Source organism: Tamandua tetradactyla, chromosome 1, assembly GCF_023851605.1.
Source record: "Tamandua tetradactyla isolate mTamTet1 chromosome 1, mTamTet1.pri, whole genome shotgun sequence".
Lineage (NCBI taxonomy): Eukaryota > Metazoa > Chordata > Mammalia > Pilosa > Myrmecophagidae > Tamandua > Tamandua tetradactyla.
In genome coordinates, this window is record NC_135327.1 from 64395522 (window position 1) to 64413782 (window position 18261).

The following is an 18261-nucleotide window of genomic DNA, read 5'->3' on the forward strand; positions in this document are numbered from 1 at the left end:
TTTGGTTTCCCTTGTATGTAGTAGATTGTTTTTCTCTTGCTACTTTCAGGATTTTCTGCTTCTCTTCAACATTTAACATACTAATTAATATGTGTCTTGGTGAAAGCCTATTTGGATTTATTCCGTTTGGAGTTCATTGGGCTTCTTGGACTTGTATATTTATGCCCTTTATATGGTTTGGGAACTTTTCCCCCATTATGTCCTCAACTATTCTTCCTAGCCCTTTACTCCACTCTTTTCCTTCTGGCACATCAAAGATTATTATATTTGCGTGCTTTGTTTTATCTGTCATTTACTTGAGATCCAGTTAAAATTTTCCATCTTTTTTGCCTTTTGCTGTTTTGGGTCTTTAAAGTCAGTTATCCTGTCCTCTATGTCACTTACTCTTTGTTCTGCCTCTTCAAATCTGGTGTCACGTGCCTGTAGTATGTTTTTTATCTGTCTGACAGAGTCTTTAATCTCTGTGGTACCCACTATTTTCTATTCATTCTTTCAATTTCCTGTTTATGCTCTTCTACTGTCTTCTTAATCCCTTTTATGTCATTTGCCATTCCACTTATTTTATTAAGTAGAGTCGTGTAAACATCTTTGATAGTTGTTCCAATGTTTGTATCTCTTCTGTTGTTTTAATTTGGTCATTAGGCAGGGTTATATCTGTCTGCATTGTGATATGCTTAATGATCATTTGCTGTCTTCATGGCATTTGAATATCTGGATTGACTTACTTTAGGAGTTGATTTCTTTCAGTAGTCTAAGGCCTTGTGTTTGCAGGATGGTTGTACAGCAGGGAACAAGCATGTGGTTGGGCACTCAGTGTGGTTATTTGTTTCAGGGCAGGTATAGATGCAGGTTGGGGACGTTATGCTGATGCTTATGAATGTGGGCACCCAGTGGCCAGGCAGGATGTAGCTGTGTGGGTGCACCAGTCTGGGGGTGTAACCCTGGTGTGCCCTGACCTAAGGCATGGGCCCTTTGTCCATATGCATAGATCTGTGGCAGCAGGTCGGCATTTACTTTCATGGATTGGCAGCAGATGTGACCTGGCTATGCAGGTCAGCACTTTCTCAGAGCTGGGAAGTGAGGCTGAGGGCTGTGCACATGCGTGGTTCTAGGACTGCTATAAAGTGCAGTTCCCAGAGCTGAATAATGTGATTGAGGCCCCACACGCATATGTGAGCCTTGGAGTGCCATAGACTGATGCACACAGCTCAGGAGAGCAGTGGGGTGAGGCTGTGCGACACTATGGACAAGGGCACAGTGGTAAGCTGGGTATGGAGGTTAGTGCCCACAGCCTTTATGCACTGCAACAGCCTGCAGGGAACAGTATGGGGGAGGTAGTGCTTGGGAGGGTGCAGGAGAGGTGGATTGGGTAGGGGTGTGGGGCAGGTACATGCACTGGGGGCTTGTGGGGTGGGGGCCCCTGGAGCACAGGGAATGGGAAGCAGGTGACAGGGTTTGGGTGCGTGCGGTTTGGAGTGAGTCACCAATCACAGGGCTGCACTTGTGAGGGTAGTGCTTCCAAGGAACATGGCCTGGCTTACTTCCTAGTCCCCAGCTCCCATCCATGCACTCCCATGGACTTTGTGCCTCCATGTCAAGCTCCACTTTTCTGCCTCTCAGTTCCTTGAACTCTGAAACCTGGGCTGCCCTATGCGGTGCAGAAGGCGCCCCCAGGTCAGCCGCACTCCTGAATTGCTACCTTAGTTGCCCTTTTGTCCTTTCCCTAACATTTCTGAGTAGCAGGGCTAATCTCGAGGGTGGGCCACGGTGGCTCAAGCTGCTCTATTTGACCATGTTTACTGCCCTAGGTGTTCTTTAGGATTGGCTGGAATGGTCCTGGTTGGGGTTTGACAGGTTTTAATAGGCAGCAATGTCTTACTGAAGCTTGTGTAAGAGCAACCTCCAGAGTAGCGTCTTGACTCTATTTGAACTCTCTCTGCTACTGATAGTATCTGTTTTTACCAGATTAAAAAAATACAGCTGTGAACAAATTTGTTAATGATTTTGAAACTTAGAGTAAATAGGAAAGTTCATAGCAAAATAACTATGATCAAAAATGGACTCAAGGAACAAAAAGGTCTGAATAGTCCTTTTATCATAAAACAGTTTGGATCACTGTTTAAATCTCACAAAGAAAAAAAATGACAGTGGAGGGAGGTCTGGAGGAGGGCACAGAATTGAACAGTACCACTAAGGGTAATATAAAGAATAGAAAGAGAAAGGGGGAAAATATGCAGAGCTGACAAATAAAATAAAAAGAGAAGGTGGTAGATTCAAGAAACACCCTTTCAGTAATAACTTTGAATGTTAACAGAATAAACTTACCAATTAAAAGATACTGGCTGACAGAATGGATTAAGAAATATAATCCAGCTATATGCTGCTTACAAGAGACTCATCTTAGACACAAAGATAGAAATAGATTGAAAGTGAAAGGATGGGAGAAGATTTTCCATGCAAGTTGTGACCAAAAGAAAGAAGGAGTAGCTATATTAATGTCTGACAAAGTAGACTTTACATGTAAGCACATCATAAGAGACAAAAAAGGACACTATATACTAATTAAAGGGCCTATTCACCAAGAAGATATAACTATCATAAATGTTTATGCTCCCAATCAAGGAGCTCCAAATTACATAAGACAGACATTGGCAAAACTGAAGGGAGTGATACATGTTTCAACAACAATGGTAGGAGACTTCAACACATCACTCTCCTCTAAAGATAGAACAACCGGGCAGAAGATCAACAAGCAAATAGAGAAGTTAAGTAATTTGATAAATGAATTAGAGCTAATAGACATATATAGGTTAATAAACCCCAAAGTACAAAGATATACATTCTTGTCTAGTGCTCATGGAACATTCTCCAGGATAGATTATACACTGGGGTATAAAACAGGTCTTTATAAATTTAAAAACATTGAAATTATTCAAAGCACTTTCTTTGATCACAATGGGATGAAGCTGGATCTCAATAATCACCAAAGAACAAGAGCATTCACAAATGTATGGAGATTAAATTACACACTCTTGAACAACCAGTGGGTCAAAGAAGAAATTGCTGCAGAAATCAGTTGCTATCTGGGGATAAATGAAAATGAGGGTACGACTTATCAGAATTTATGTGATGCAGTAAAGGCTGTGCTGAGAGGGAAATTTATTGCCCTAAATGCCTATATTAAAAAACAAGAAAGAGTGAAAATTGAGGGCTTAACGGCACACCTGGAGGAACTTGAGAAAGAACAGCAAACTAACTCCAAAACAAATGGAAGAAGAGACATAACGAAGATTGGAACAGAGATAAATGAATGGTAGAACAATAGAAAGAATCAATAAAACCAAAAGTTGGTTCTTTGAGAAAATCAATAAAATTGATGAGCCACTATCAAGACTGACAAAGAAAAAAAGAGAGGATGCAAATAAACAAAATCAGAAATGATAAGGGGTGTGTTACCATAGACCCTGAAGAAATAAAAGAAATCATAAGAAGATACTATGAACAAGTATATGCCAACAAACTAGACAACTGAGATGAAACGGACAATTTCCTGAAGACACACAAACAAGCAACACTGACTCAGGAAGAAATAGAAGATCTCAACAAGCAATCACAAGTAAGAGATTCAATCAGTCATCAAAAATCTTCCTACGATATCTTGGTTGAACTCCAGAAGTACATGGAACCTTGGGTAGGACATGAGATTTTGTTGGTTTGTCCAGAGTGATGCCCCGATGAATCCCAGAGTGATTTGATCAGTGAGTGGAAAAGTATTTGCAAAGTCCCCTTTGGGGAATGGTGAGAATGGGGGAAAATTCAACCTCCCCAAGATGAATTCTTGATATTCTCACAAGCAGTGCGGACAACAAAAGCTATAGGCTGAGCCCCCAGTCTTGGGGTTTGTTCATATGAAACTTAACCCCAAGAGGATAGGTCAAGACTACTTAAAATTAGGCCTAAGAGTCACCCCCAAGAGAGCCTCTTTTGTTGCTCAGATGTGGCCTCTCTCTCCAGCCAACACAACAAGCAAACTCACCACCCTTCCCCAGTATACAAGGGACATGACTCCCATGGGTGTGGACCTTCCTGGCAATGTGGGACAGAAATCCTGGAATGAGCTGAGACTCAGCATCAAGGGATTGAGAAAACCTTCTCAACCAAAAGGGGGAAGAATGAAATGAGACAAAGTGTCAATGGCTGAGAGATTCCAAACAGAGTTGAGAGGTGATCTTGGAGGTTTTTCTTACACATTAAGTAGATATCACCTTGTTAGTCAAGATGTAATGGAGAGGCTGGAGGGAACTGCCTGAAAATGTAGAGCTGTGTTCCAGTAGCCATGTTTCTTGATGATGATTGTATAATGATATAGCTTTCACAATGTAACTGTGTGATTGTGAAAACCTGCTGTCTGATGCTCCTTTTATCTACCTTGTCAACAGATGAGTATAACATATGGAATAAAAATAAATAATAGGGGGAACAAATGTTAAAATAAATTTAGTTTGAAATGCTAGTGATCAATGAAAGGGAGGGGTAAGGGGTATGGTATGTATAATTTTTTTTCTGTTTTCGTTTTATTTCTTTTTCTGTTGTCTTTTTATTTCTTTTTCTGAATTGATGCAAATGTTCTAAGAACGATCATGATGATGAATTTGCAACTATGTGATGATATTGTGAATTATTGATTATATATGTAGAACAGAATGATCATATGTTAAGAATGTTAGGGTTTCTTTCTTGTCATATTTTTTTTTAAGTTTAAAAATTAATTAAAAAAAGAAAAAAATCTTCCTACAAAGGAAAGCCCAGGGCCAAATGGCTTCACAGGGGAATTTTTTAAAATTTATTTATTAATTAAAAAAATTGAGAAACCAAATAAACCATCAACATATTCCACAGGGGAATTTTATCAAACATTCCAAAAAGAACTAACATCAGTATTGCTCAAACTTTTCCAAAAAAATATTTAGGAAAAAGGAACTCTACCTAATTCATTTTATGATGCTAATATCATCTTAATACCCAAACTGGGTAAAGATTAAATTAAATTACACACTCTTAAACAACCAGTGGGTCAAAGAAGAAATTGCTACAGAAATCAGTAGCTATCTGGAGATGAATGAAAATGAGGGTACAACTTATCAAAATACTATAAGAAGGGAAAACTACAGGCTGATCACCCTTATGAGAATAGATGCAAAAATTCTCAATAAAATATTAGCAAATCGAATCCAACAACACATTAAAAGAATTATACACCATGACCAAGTGAGGTTTATTCCAGGAATGCAAGGATGGTTCAACACAAGAAAATAATTAACATAATACAGCATATTAACAAATCAAAGGGAAAGATCACATGATCATCTTGATTGATGCTGAAAAAGCATTTGACAAAATTCAGCATCCTTTTCTGATAAAAACACTCCAAAAGAGAGGAATCAAAGATTTCTACCTCCATATGATAAAGGGAATATATGAAAAACTGATAGCCAGCATTGTACTCAATGGAGAGAGAAGGAAATCTTTTGCCCTAAGATCAGGAACAAGGATGCCCACTGTCACCACTGTTATTTAACATTTTGCTAGAAGTTCTAGCTAGAGCAATCAGGCAGGACAAAGAAATAAAAGGCATCCAAATTGGAAAAGAAGAAGAAAAATTCTCATTATTTGCAGATGATATGGTATTATACTTGGAAGATCCTGAAAAATACACAGGAAAGTTACTTGTGCCAATAAACAAATTCAGCATTGTGGCAGGATATAAAATTAATGTGCAAAAATCAGTAACAACTCTATACACAAGCAATGACCTAGCTGAGTAGTCAGTTAAGGAAAAAATTCCATTCAAAACAGGAACTAAAAGAATCAAGCACTTAGGATGAACTTAACTAGGGACATAAAGGACTTGTACACAGAAAACTACATAACATTGCTAAAAGAAATCAAAGGAGATCTAAATAGGTGGAAGGACATTCTCTGCTCATGGTTAGGAAGGCTGAATGTAGCTAAGATGTCAGTTCTCCGCAAATTGCTCTACAGATTCAACACAGTACCTATCAAAATTCCAACAAACTACTTTGAAGATTTGGAAAAGCTATCTACCAAGTTCATCTGGAAGGTAAAGAGACCCCAAATAGCTAAAAGCATCCTTAAAAAGAAGAATGAAGAGGGAGGATTAACATTCCCTGTCTTTAAAACCTATTATAAAGCCACAGTGGTCAAAACAGCATGGTACTGGCACAAGGATAGAAGCATTGGTCAATGCTATCAAATTGAAAGTGCAGAAATAGGTCACCAAATCTATGGCCAATGAATTTTGACAAGGCCCCCAAATCCTCTGAAATGGGACGGAACACTCTTTTCAATAATTAGGCACAGAACAACTGGATATCAATAGCCAAAGAATAAAAGAGGACCCCTATCTTACACCCTACACAAAAATTAACTCAAAGTGGATCAAATACATACATATAAGAACTAGCACTATAAAGCTTCTAGAAGAAAATGTAAGGAAACATCTTCAAGACCAAGTAATAGGAGGTAGCTGCCTAGCCATTACACCCAAAGCACAAACAACAAAAGAAAAATAGGTAAATGGGAACTCCTCAAAATCAAATGTTTCTGCACCTCAAAAGACTTTATCAAAAGGTGAAGAGGCAGCCAACTCAATGGGGGAAAATACTTGGAAATCACCTATCAGACAAAGATTTGATCTCCGGTATATACAAAAAAAAAATCATACAACTCAACAATGAAAGAACAAACAACCCAATTATAAAATGGGCTAAAGATATGAATAGACATTTTTTTGAAGGGCAAATACAGGTGGCTCAAAAGCACATGAAGAGATGCTTATTTTCACTGGCTATAAGGGAAATGCAGATCAAGACTACAATGAGATACCACCTCACACCTATGAGAATGGCTACTATTAAACAAACAGGAAACTATAAATGCTGGAGAGGATATGGAGAAACTGGGACATTTATGCACTGCTGGTGGGAATATATAATGGTGCAGCCACTATGGAAGACTGTTTGGTGGTTCCTTAGGAAACGAAATATCAAGTTGCCCTATGACCCAGCAATAGCACTACTTGGTATATACCCAGAAAAAATGAAAGCAATGACAGGAACAGACATTTATACACCAATGTTCATAGCAGCACTATTCACAATCACCAAAAGATGGAAAGAAACCAAATGTCTGTCAACAGATGAGTGGATCAACAAAATGTGGTATATATACACGACAGAATATTATGCAGCAGTAATATAAAATGATGTCCTGAAGCACATGACAAGATGGATGAGCCTTGAGGACATAATGCTGAGTGAAATTAGCCAGACACAAAAGGATAAATACTGCATGATTCCACTTTTATGAGCAGCATAAAGGTATAATCAGAGGCTTATAATACAGAATATAAGGGACTTAGTGATACATAGAAGACAGAGATGGGTGAATGGTTAGCTAATGATGCCGAACTCCAATGTAAGGGAATAGATAGAAGTGAAGGTGGTTCTCTGGTTGGTCTTTAAGAAATATCACCATATTGAAGATGAACAGGATTGAAAGGGTTTGTATAGGCCTACATGTCCCACTGATTAACACTAGAAATATGAATTAGTTCTAAAAGGAATTAACTCAAAGATATGATTTTTGACAAAGACTATTAAAGTCCAGGGCACAGGGGGGAAAACTGCTATTGCATGCTATGAGCTATGTTCAAAAGGAAACCATCAGCACTACCAAAGCAACAGCAGAGGTAAATAATGTGGGGAGGATTAAGAGTTAAGAGGAGGTTTAGATTTCCTATTTGGCAAGGGTGTGCTTATTGGTTTTCTTTCTTTTTAGAGCAATGAAATTATCTAAAATTGAGAATGTTGATGGACTGTGGACTTTGGGCCCTCTATATGATGCCCGATGAATGCAGGTGGCTGAAGGATGCACTGAAGGAGAAGTAGATTGGTGAACGATGGCTTATACTTATGAACAAAGCTTGCACTGCTACAAAAAGAAAGTCGTAAGGCATGCAACAACATGAATGAACATGTAGGATATTTGGTGAGACAAAATAAACCAGAAACAAAAGAACAAGAATGGTATGGCAACCTTTAGAAAATTGTTATAAGAAAACAGAGGCCTTGATTGTAAGGTTTTAGAGCAGACACCTTAAATCCAGAGTGGTGATTATTATTTATGTATTTTGAAAGGCTGTTTTATATGTATAACCGATATTTACAGATAAGAACAAAGCTCAACAGGTTGGGGTTAAAGTAATTCAGAGCATATGGGTAAAGAAGACAGTGTCTATGTTTTAGAACCACACATACTCTTTGAGACCAATGGAAGAAAGATTTATTTGGTCTGGAACTGCAGTTTTCTGTAGAGCATAATCTAATTCAACCTCTCTGTATAGCTCACTTCAACAATTGAAACACAGGGAGCAAGAATAAGAAAGAGGTCCTTTAATCCTCTATAGATTATTGTAATGGCTGGATGCATCCTAGAGTATATTAAGCAGATAATCAATGAGCATTGGCAAAGTCCCCTGAGGGATGGGAGAAAGAAGATGGAGCTATTAAACCTTATCGTCAGGGAATCCCTTAATACAGTGTCAAACTTGAGGGATATCCAAATCAATAGGCCATGCTCTCAATCCTGAGGCTTACTCTTGTGAAATCTATGGAGGTAGCAGAGAAGCTTAAGCTACCTATAGGCATGCCTGAGAGTTTCTTCTGGAGGACATCTTTTGTTGCTCAGATGTGGTCTCACTCTCACTAAGTCCAACTCTGCAAGTGAAATCATGGTCCTCCCCACTACATGAGGCATGATATCCAGGGGTGAAAGTCTCCTTGGTGATTTGAGAGATGATTCCCTTGGATGAATGCAGACCTGGCACCATGGGATCAACAATTCCATTCTGACCAAAAGGGAGAAAAGAAGTGTAATTAATAAAGCATCACTGGCAGAGAGAGTTCAAATAGAGTCATGAGGCCAGTCTGAAGGTTGCTCTTATGCAAATTTCAGTTAGACCTTGCTACCTATCAAAACCTGCCAAGCCCCAGCCAGGACCATTCCAGCCAATCCTAAAGAACACCTAGGGAAAGATATAAGATTCCACAAGGGTTCCATGCACTACAGTAACTTTCCAGAAACCTATAACTCCAGATGTTTCCCTGGTCTAGATAAGTTCTGAAACCTAGAGGACCCAGCCTCTCAAGAACATCAGATAGTTCCATCTCTCTACCCCATAATATTGACAGACCCTTTGAACGTGAAAAAGTTATAATGGCCAGAGCCCAAGCACCCCTAAAGAGAGTGATAGAAAGATCAAAGGTGATGGTGGAGTTATACATTGAAGATAGGATTTAATAAATGAATATTATTGAATCATTAAAGCAATATCTCTTTTAGTCTCCCAGTATCTTAGAACAGCTAGAAGTAAAAACCTAAAATTGTGGAATTGTAACCCATGCCAAACTCTGAAATATGTTCTACAACTAATTGTAGTGCTGCACTTTGAAATTTATTGCTTTGTGATATATATGTTATTTTTTACAAATAATAAAATCAATTGCAATAATAAAAAGGCATTTATGCCTTCTAGCCTCCTATATTCTGGAGCAGCTAGAAGGAAAAATATGAGAGGATCATATAGTAGCCTATGAAAAACTCTGGGATCTGTCCTGTAACTATTTGTTGAAGAGTGCTTTGAAAACTATTGCTTTTTTCTTTCTTTGCTTTGTATATATGTTATATTATGCAATAAAAAAGTTTTAAAAAAACAAATACTAAAGAAAAGATACAGATACTAAAAAATATCTCTAATCTCTCCCTTATTTTGTCCTTTCTAATTTCTCAACTTTGTTTATTTGCAAATTTTCTTCAAATTTAAATGCCAATGAAATTGAACACCAATTATTTGCCAAGCTAAGTGCTGAGGATGCAGCAATGACAAAAAGAAAGAAAAATCCCTTCCCTCAATTACCTTACATTTTAGTGTATGTAGACAAAGTAGATTAAATAGTAAAATAAAAAATATGTTAGGTGGTATTAAATGCTATTAAAGAAATAAAGCATATGGGAATAGAATTTGCTGATGAGGTAGGAAAGATTGTAATTTAAAATAGAGTGAGAAGGGAAGTCCTCACTGAGAAGGTGTCATTGGAATGAAGAAATGAGGCAATTCAGGGGTCAAGCAATTAGAAAAAGGAATAGAAGGCACAAGTGTATTGGGACATACCTATGTGTTCTAGGAACCTCATGGTATGCCTAGATTGGAGTGGGAGGGAAAAGAGTAAAATGAAATGAGCTCACTGAGATTAGTGGATGAAGAATCAAACTAGTTTAGTTTTCACAAAAAATGACAGCAGGCAGGGAAAGGGGAGGACCTCTGACACAAGTTTAGAACTCGTGCCATATCCCTAATGGTCAGGGTCATTAAAAATGTAAAACATAAACAAAGGGGGGACCTTCAGCTGGAAGTTCAAATTAGATTATCAAAATAAGCTGTAAACTCTGGAGTATCCAATCACCAGAGAAACAGGGGAGGGACTTGTGTGCTAGAGAAATATCACTGCTTTTAGTTGCTCAGTGCACTGGCCACCATTTTTCAGGTGGGTGCCCATTCTTGCAAGATTGTGAATAAATTCTTTTCTTCTCCACATTCGGATGAGTGCTTATTCTCTTTCAAATACAATGTTCTTTCTAACAGTGGAGACTAGCCTGTAGGAACCTATGGGACTTTGTAAGGCCTTTGGCTTTTACGTGGAGCAAGGATAAAATCCCCTAAAGGGTTTGAACAGAGAAGTGAATGTATCTGGCTGCTGGGCTGAGAATAGACTGATAGGTGGTCCAAGGTAGGGGGCAGGAAGGCTAATGAAGAAGCTTCTGCCAACCTAGGGGAAATGGGGGTGGGATAAAAGGGGAAGAAGGGAAGAGGAGCTAGAGTAAAGATAAAAGGATGCAGAGAAGGTTTGGAGAGAACAGTGGAGAGGAGGAAGAATGGAGAGAAAGATGGTTAATAGTAGCATGGAGAGAATAGAGCAGGTGAAGGAAGAGAGACTTCAGTATTTACCTGTTTAGTAAAATTTAAAAATTGATATGGGAATAATATAACATGACAAAATAAGTTCATCCCAGGAATGCAAAATGATTTGACATTAGGAATTCTATCAATATACTTCATCATATTAGTAGGTTAAAAAACTTGACAACATGATCATTGCCTTTGGTGCTATAAAGGTATTTGATAAAGGTCAACAGCTGTTCCTGGTTGTTAATACCTTAATCAACTAAAAACAGGTATTTTATTCATATGTATAAACACCCACACACTTCTCAAACCAAAAGCTAGCATCACACAAAATGATGAATAGGATTATTTTCATAAATGTTAAAAACATTAGAAATATATCTATTGTCACTATTATTACTTTACATTTTTACAGAAATATTAGTGAATAAGAGTGGAAGATGTATTAGTCAGGGTTCTCTAGGAAAGCAGAACCAATGGGAGATATCTGTAAATATGAGATTGTATAAAACTGTTTCATGCAGATGTAGGTATGCCTGAGTCCAAATTCGAGTTAGCAACAATGAAGATCTTCAATGAATCACCCAGGAGAGGCTGGCTAACTGAAATGGAGATGAAAATTCTCTCTTCTGATTGCTGATTATCACCTCTCCCTTAAAAGTCTTCAACTGATTGGGTTAAATCCAATTGATTGGATTCTCTCAATGCAGAAGACATTCCCCTTAGTTGATTATAGATATAATCAGCCATAGATACTATCAACTGATTGATAATTTAATAAACCAGAAGGCCACAAAATACCCTTGCAATGATGGTTAGGCCAGTGCTTGCTTGGGCACTATCTCCTGGCCGAGTTGACACAGGAACCTAACTGTCACAGCAGATACAAGAGCATCATTGTTTGCAAGTGATATAATTTTTAATACTTGAAAACAAATTAATAAACTTTAAACTATTAGAAATAGTTTTTACATTAAGTTGAACATGTGACTTTAGTAACTGCCTTCTTTTCTTTGTGTTGTTGATTCTAGAATTTGATCAGGATATCTCACACACCATCCTTTCCTTCCCACAGATAAACCAATAATATGATCAATACATGTAATGAGGATAAGGTGTGGAGTGAATCATTTATGCCAAAGTCTCATGCTGCAAATAAAAGGATGATATACATGACATGTTTCCTTGTGGAATAAACCCAAACCAGAAAGCCACTTGAAATACCAATCTTAATATCACAAAGTCAGAAATGCTTTACTCAGTTAAATGGGGTTATTTTAGGCAGTCCTCAAATTTTGATGGCAGAAATACCAAAATGGCTAATTATTTTCTCCAAGGAACTAGTGAAATTTAGGAAAGTACCCACAGGTTTGAATTATTTTGAGCGATATCTATTTTAAAAGAAAATATTGAGAATTTTGAAAGCAGGCTTAACTAAACAGTGTAGAGATTCAAAGTTTATCTGCATATTGTTTATATTTAAGCCAATCATACAATTTAAAATCTTTCTTGGTAATTCCAATACCTGTGACAATTCATTATTGTCATTGTCATCTATTGATTGTCTTCTCTCATTTATGTTGAAATTTTCTGAGTTCTTGGTATAAGTAATTTTCCATTGTACCATGGAGGCTGGGTATTATGTTCTTTGACCCTAGTTCTCTTGATACTCCTTTTTGCCTGCCATCATCCTGTTGAATTGTAGTATACAGGTCCAGTTGGAGGGAGATCTTCAGCTCCCTAATCTGACACCCCTTCTGCATAAACTAGAGCATTATCTATTTCCACCTCTCCTCACCCTGCCTCAATCCCATCTGGTGGTTGACAGGTGGGATGTAATGTCCTGCTCCTTGCTTGGTCTTGCTGGTATGAAGGAGAGAGTGGGCAGAAGGAGGGGCACAAAGGGCTGTCTAGCACTGTCTTGCCCTGAGTCATTCCACCTCACTATTGCTGTGAGTGATACAGAGCATCAAAGGCAGAGCAACAATTTCAGCCACCACACTCTGCCTTGTTCCTGCTGGCTGGGGTGGACATTCAGCTCCATGTTCAGCCCAACTAGCCCTTGAGCAGCTTCTCCTTTGACGTTTAGGCATGGGGATATTATAAAAAATGTTTTGTTGTGCCTTTTCTTGGGCATTTGGTGAGAGGTAGAGGATTCTGCACCTGTTTGTTCTGCATTGTGAGCATCTCTAGCACTCCACTTGGGATATATGGGAGGCACTGTTAGTTCACCATCACATTTCCCCCCAATTCTCCCTTTTCTTTACACCATTCAGAGCTTTCCTGTATTTGTTTGTTTTATTATGTCCAAGGATTTTTATTGTAAAAGGGAGGGCTAGTAAGGAATGCTTCTACTCTCTCTTGACTGATAGGTGGATTTATCAAACCAACTGGGTCTCTTCTGAGAGCAAAAGACTGTGCTATCTGGAGCAAGAGAGACAAAATGGTTACCACGTCTATAGTCCTTGTTCCTGGCTAATCTGAAATAAGAATCACTTTGTCCCTTTCATTCAAGCAACCCACATTTTTAAGGGCTCAACACTATCAGGTGGTTTTGAGGATCCTGCTTTCTTCTCTTGTGCACTAGTGGAATTTCCACTCATCAGTTGTCACTCTCCTCAATGGTTAAAGCATTCAAGAAGGGCAAGGGGATAAACACTGGATGTGGGGAGGAAGGCTGCTGCCTTTTCCATCACAGATAGGAGTTTGTGCATCAGTGTCTCCTTGTCCTTGATGTTCACTTTTTGAGACAAGGTCTGCTGCTGGCCACAGATCTCTTCTCTTCCCAGGCTCAGAAAGTTCTTTTAATTTTTTATTAAGCCTTACCTCCCTATTCCCTATCCCCCTATTTATCTATATTCTAGATTCTTGTTTTGTATCTGGTTTATTTCATTCAACATAATGTCCTCAAGGTTCATCTATGTTGACACAATTATCAGAACTTCATTCCTTTTATGGCTGCATAATATTGCATTGGGTATATGTACCACATTTTTAATTAATAGAGGTTTAGTTTATATACAGCAAATTTTACCTTTTTTGCAGTATTCTCTGAGTTTAACAAATTCATGCAGTCATGAAACCACTACTATAATCAAGTTATAAAAAATTTCATCAACTCCAAAATTTCTCTTATTCCTCAACATCATTGTCTGGTTTTAATTATTAGAGTTAAGCCATTTCACAAAAAGTACCCCCTCTGATTCCCTTGGGAAGATTGTTATTTTTTTCCCTTAAATGTTTCATAGATTTCAGCACAGAAATCATTTGGAACTGGTGTTTTTCATATGAAAACTTTTAAATTACAAATTTAATTTCTTCATAGAGCAATTCAGATTTTTTTTCCTTCTGTTGGTTTGGTAATTTGTGTATTTTAAGGAAGTTTTTTATTTGTCTAAATGCTTCTGTTAGTTGCATAAAATTTTTCATAATATTTCTCTACTTTTAATGACATTAGGTCTAGTTATGTCCCCTTCTTTCGTTGTCAGTACTCTTATTGTGTTTCCTATCTTCTTTTATTTATGCAATTTTTTGTTCCCACTATTATTTGCTTATTTCTTATCCATATTTTTTACTCATCTGTCCATAGTGTAGATAAAAGGAGCATCAGACACAAGGTTTTCACAATCACATAGTCACACTCTGAAAGCTGTATCATTATACAATCATCTTCAAGAAATATGGCTACTGGAACACAGCTCTATAGTTTCAGGCACTTCCCTCTAACCACTATAAAACACCATAAACTAAAAAGGGAATATCTATATAATGCATAAGAATAATCTCCAGGATAAGCTCTCAACTCTGTTTGAAAGCTCTCAGCCACTGACACTTTACTTTGTCTCATTTCTCTCTTACCCCTCTCAATCCCTTGATGCTGATTCCCAGCTCACTCTACAGTTTCTGTCCTACATTGCCAGGGAGGTTTGCACCCCTGGGGGTCATGCCCCATTTAGAGAGGGGGAGTTTGTTTGCCATGTTGGCTGAGAGAGAGGCCACATGTGAGCAACAAAAGGGGCTCTCTGCAGGTGACTCTTTGGCCTAATTTTAAGTATGCTTAGCCTATCCTTTGTGAGGATAAGTTATATAGAAACAAACCACAAGTTGATGGCTCAGCTTATTGATTTGGTTGCTCCTACTGCTTGCAGGAATATCAGAAATTCTCCAAATGGGGAAGTTGAAATTTTCCCCCTTTCTTCCCATTCCCCCAAGGGGGCTTTGCAAGTACTTCTTTATTTACTGCTGAAAGCACCCTGAGATTTATCAGGGCATCACATTAACCAGGACAAATCTACAAAATCACATGCCCTATACAAGGTTCCATGTATTTATGGTGTTAAATTAGGAAATGCACTAGTCAAAATATAAATTTTGTACCAGGTAAATATTTTTTGCTTTAGTCTCACATAGAAGTTGAAGTTTTGTAATATGAATGACCATCTATTTCCATGCCCTGCAATACTGACCTTCCTTTGTTCTTCCTCATGCAAAAACATTTTCAAATTTGTAGGTTTAGTCACCATCATTATATACTTTAGGCATTCCTAGATTATATCATCTCAATCTTTATCATTTATCTTTCCTTCTGGTCTCATATGTGACCCAGCTATCTTTCTTCTACCCTTCTCACATTCAACTTCATTAAGTGTACCTACATTATTGTGCTATGGTCAGGTAGTATCGTGCTATCCATCTCTGAGTTTTTACAATCAGTCCTGTTGCACAATCAGCATCAATTACCCAATCTCTACCCTATTTCTATCTCCTGATGACCTCTGTTCTTAAATGAAATTCTCCAGGTTTACTCATTAATGTTAGTTCATATTAGTGAGACCATGCAGCATTTGTCTTTTTGTTTCTCACTAATTTCACTCAACATAATGTCCTCCAGGTCCATCCATGCTGTTGTTACATGCCTCATGGCTTTATTCTGTCTTACAGCTGCATAATATTCCATCCTATGTATAAACCACAGCCTGTTTAACCACCCATCTGTTGATGGACATTTGGGCTGTTTCCATCTCTTGGCAATTGTAAATAATACTGCTATAAATATTGGTGTGCAAATGCCCATTTGTGTCCTTGCCCTTATGTCCTCTGAATAGATGCTGTTCTAGTTTGCTAGCTGCTGGAATGCAGTATACCAGAAACAGAATGGATTTTAAAAGGGGGAATTTAATAAGTTGCTAGTTTACAGTTCTAAGGCTGAGATAATGTCCCAGTTAAAGCAAGTCTATAGAAATGTCCAATCAAAGGCATCAAGAGAAAGATACCTTGGTTCAAGAAGGCTGATGAAGTTCAGAGTTTCTCTCTCGAGTGAGAAGGCACATGGCAAATATAGTCAGGGCTATAGTCAGGGCTTTTCTCTGAGCTGGAAGGACACATGGTGAACATGGCATCATCTGCGAGCTTTCTCTCCTGGATTCCTGTTTCATGAAACTCCTCTGAAGGCGCTATCTTTCTGCATTTCCAAAGGTTGCTGGCTGATTTATTCTCTGCTTCTCATGGCTATATCATTCTGCTCTCTCAGAATCTCTCTTCTCCAAAATGTTTCCTCTTTTATAGGATTCCAGTGAACTAATCAAGACCCATCTGAATGGGTGGACACATGTCTCTACCTAATCCATTTTAATAACCACTCTTGATCACTCAAGATCACATTAAGATCACATCAAAATGTGACTCCCTAAGTCGCATCTCCAGGGGGATGAAAAGTACAGTTTCAAGCATACAGTACTGAATAGGGATTAGAAGAAATGGCTGCCTTTACAAAATGTGATTAGGATTAAAACATGGCTTTTCTAGGGTACATACATCCTTTCAAACCAGCACAGATGCCTAGCAATGGTATTGCTGGATCATATGGTAATTCTATACTTAGCTTCCTGAGGAACTACCAACTGCTTTCCACAGCAGTTGTACCATTTTACATTCTCACCAAGTGGGTATGTGTGCCTCTTTCTCCACATCCTTTTCAGCACTTGTCATTTTCTGTTTTTTTTATATTGGCCATCCTGGTGGGTGTGAGATGATATCTCATTGTTGTTTTGATTTGCATTTCCCTAATAGCCAGTGAAGTTCACCATCTTTTCATGTGCTTTTTAGCCATTTGTGTTTCCTTTTCTAAGAAGTGCCTGTATATGTCTTTTGCCCATTTTTTAATTGGGTTGTTTGTCTTTTTGTTATTGAGTTGAACAATTCTCTTTATGTATTCTGGATGCTAGACCCTTACTGATATGTCATTTCCAAATATTGTCTCCCATTGTGTAGGCTGTCTTTTTACTATCTTGACAAAGTTCTTTGATGCACAAAAGTATTTGATGTTGACTTCCAGAGAACATGGCGGCTTAGTAAGATGCACGGATCTTAGTTCCTCCTTCAGAACAGCTACTAGGGGAGTAGAAACAATACAGAACACCTCCCAAAGCCACGACAGAGATCAAAAAGACAGTGTACCCCATCCTGGAACGGCTGACTGGCTGAGAAAACCTGCTCCGGTGAGATCGCCGAGGGGTGCGGGCTTCACTGGGCGGGGTGGCAAGCGGCAGAATCCCTCCCTTCCCCCTTCCCGGGCCAGCTGGGAGAATTGGACAGGCAGTCCCCTCAAACCGCGGCAGCTGGTGCCCACACCACACGTGGCCCCCCGGACCAACTGAGAATTGGATCGGAAATCCCCAGGCCACAGAGAATGGTGATGGGGGGGAGCCCTTCCAAACACGTGACTCCCGGGAACGGTGCACTCTCCAGGGCCGCGGGGCCTGGTGCCCTCCCGCCCCGCTTGGCGCCCTGGGCCGACTAGGAAATCCGGACGGGCGCTCTCCTGGGCTGCAGCGGCCGCCAACCCTCCCCGCGTTTGGACCCCGGGCCAGCTGGCACTCTTCCAAGCCGCTTCATCTGGCGAACCTCCCCAACGGCGAGAGTTTTCCAAAGAAAAAGGACACACAGCACCTTTTACTGGTGGGACCCACAGACAAACGTGTGCCACGAGCACCACCTACTGGGCAGGATAAAAAAAACAGAACCCAGAGATTTCACAGAAAAATCTTCCAAACTGTTGGATCCAACACCCAGGGAAATCTGTCTAAATGCCCAGATGCCAGCAGAAGATAACGGATCACGCTCAAAAAATTGAAAATATGGCCCAGTCAAAGGAACAAACCAATAGTTCAAATGAGATACAGGAGCTGAGACAACTAATGCTGAATATACGAACAGAA

General features: G+C 38.9%; 1 long non-coding RNA gene across 2 annotated transcripts in view; it reads left to right on the forward strand.

The window, feature by feature from the left end:
- The window catches only part of LOC143648210 (uncharacterized), a 55352-nt gene that overhangs the window by 9504 nt on the left and 27587 nt on the right, over positions 1-18261 (forward strand). The window contains exon 2 of one of the 2 annotated variants that reach the window (XR_013158447.1): positions 7861-8108. The exons of the other annotated variant lie outside the window; for it this stretch is intronic. This is a non-coding gene — a long non-coding RNA (uncharacterized LOC143648210). The remainder of the gene's footprint in view (positions 1-7860; positions 8109-18261) is intronic. 2 annotated transcript variants of the gene reach the window in all.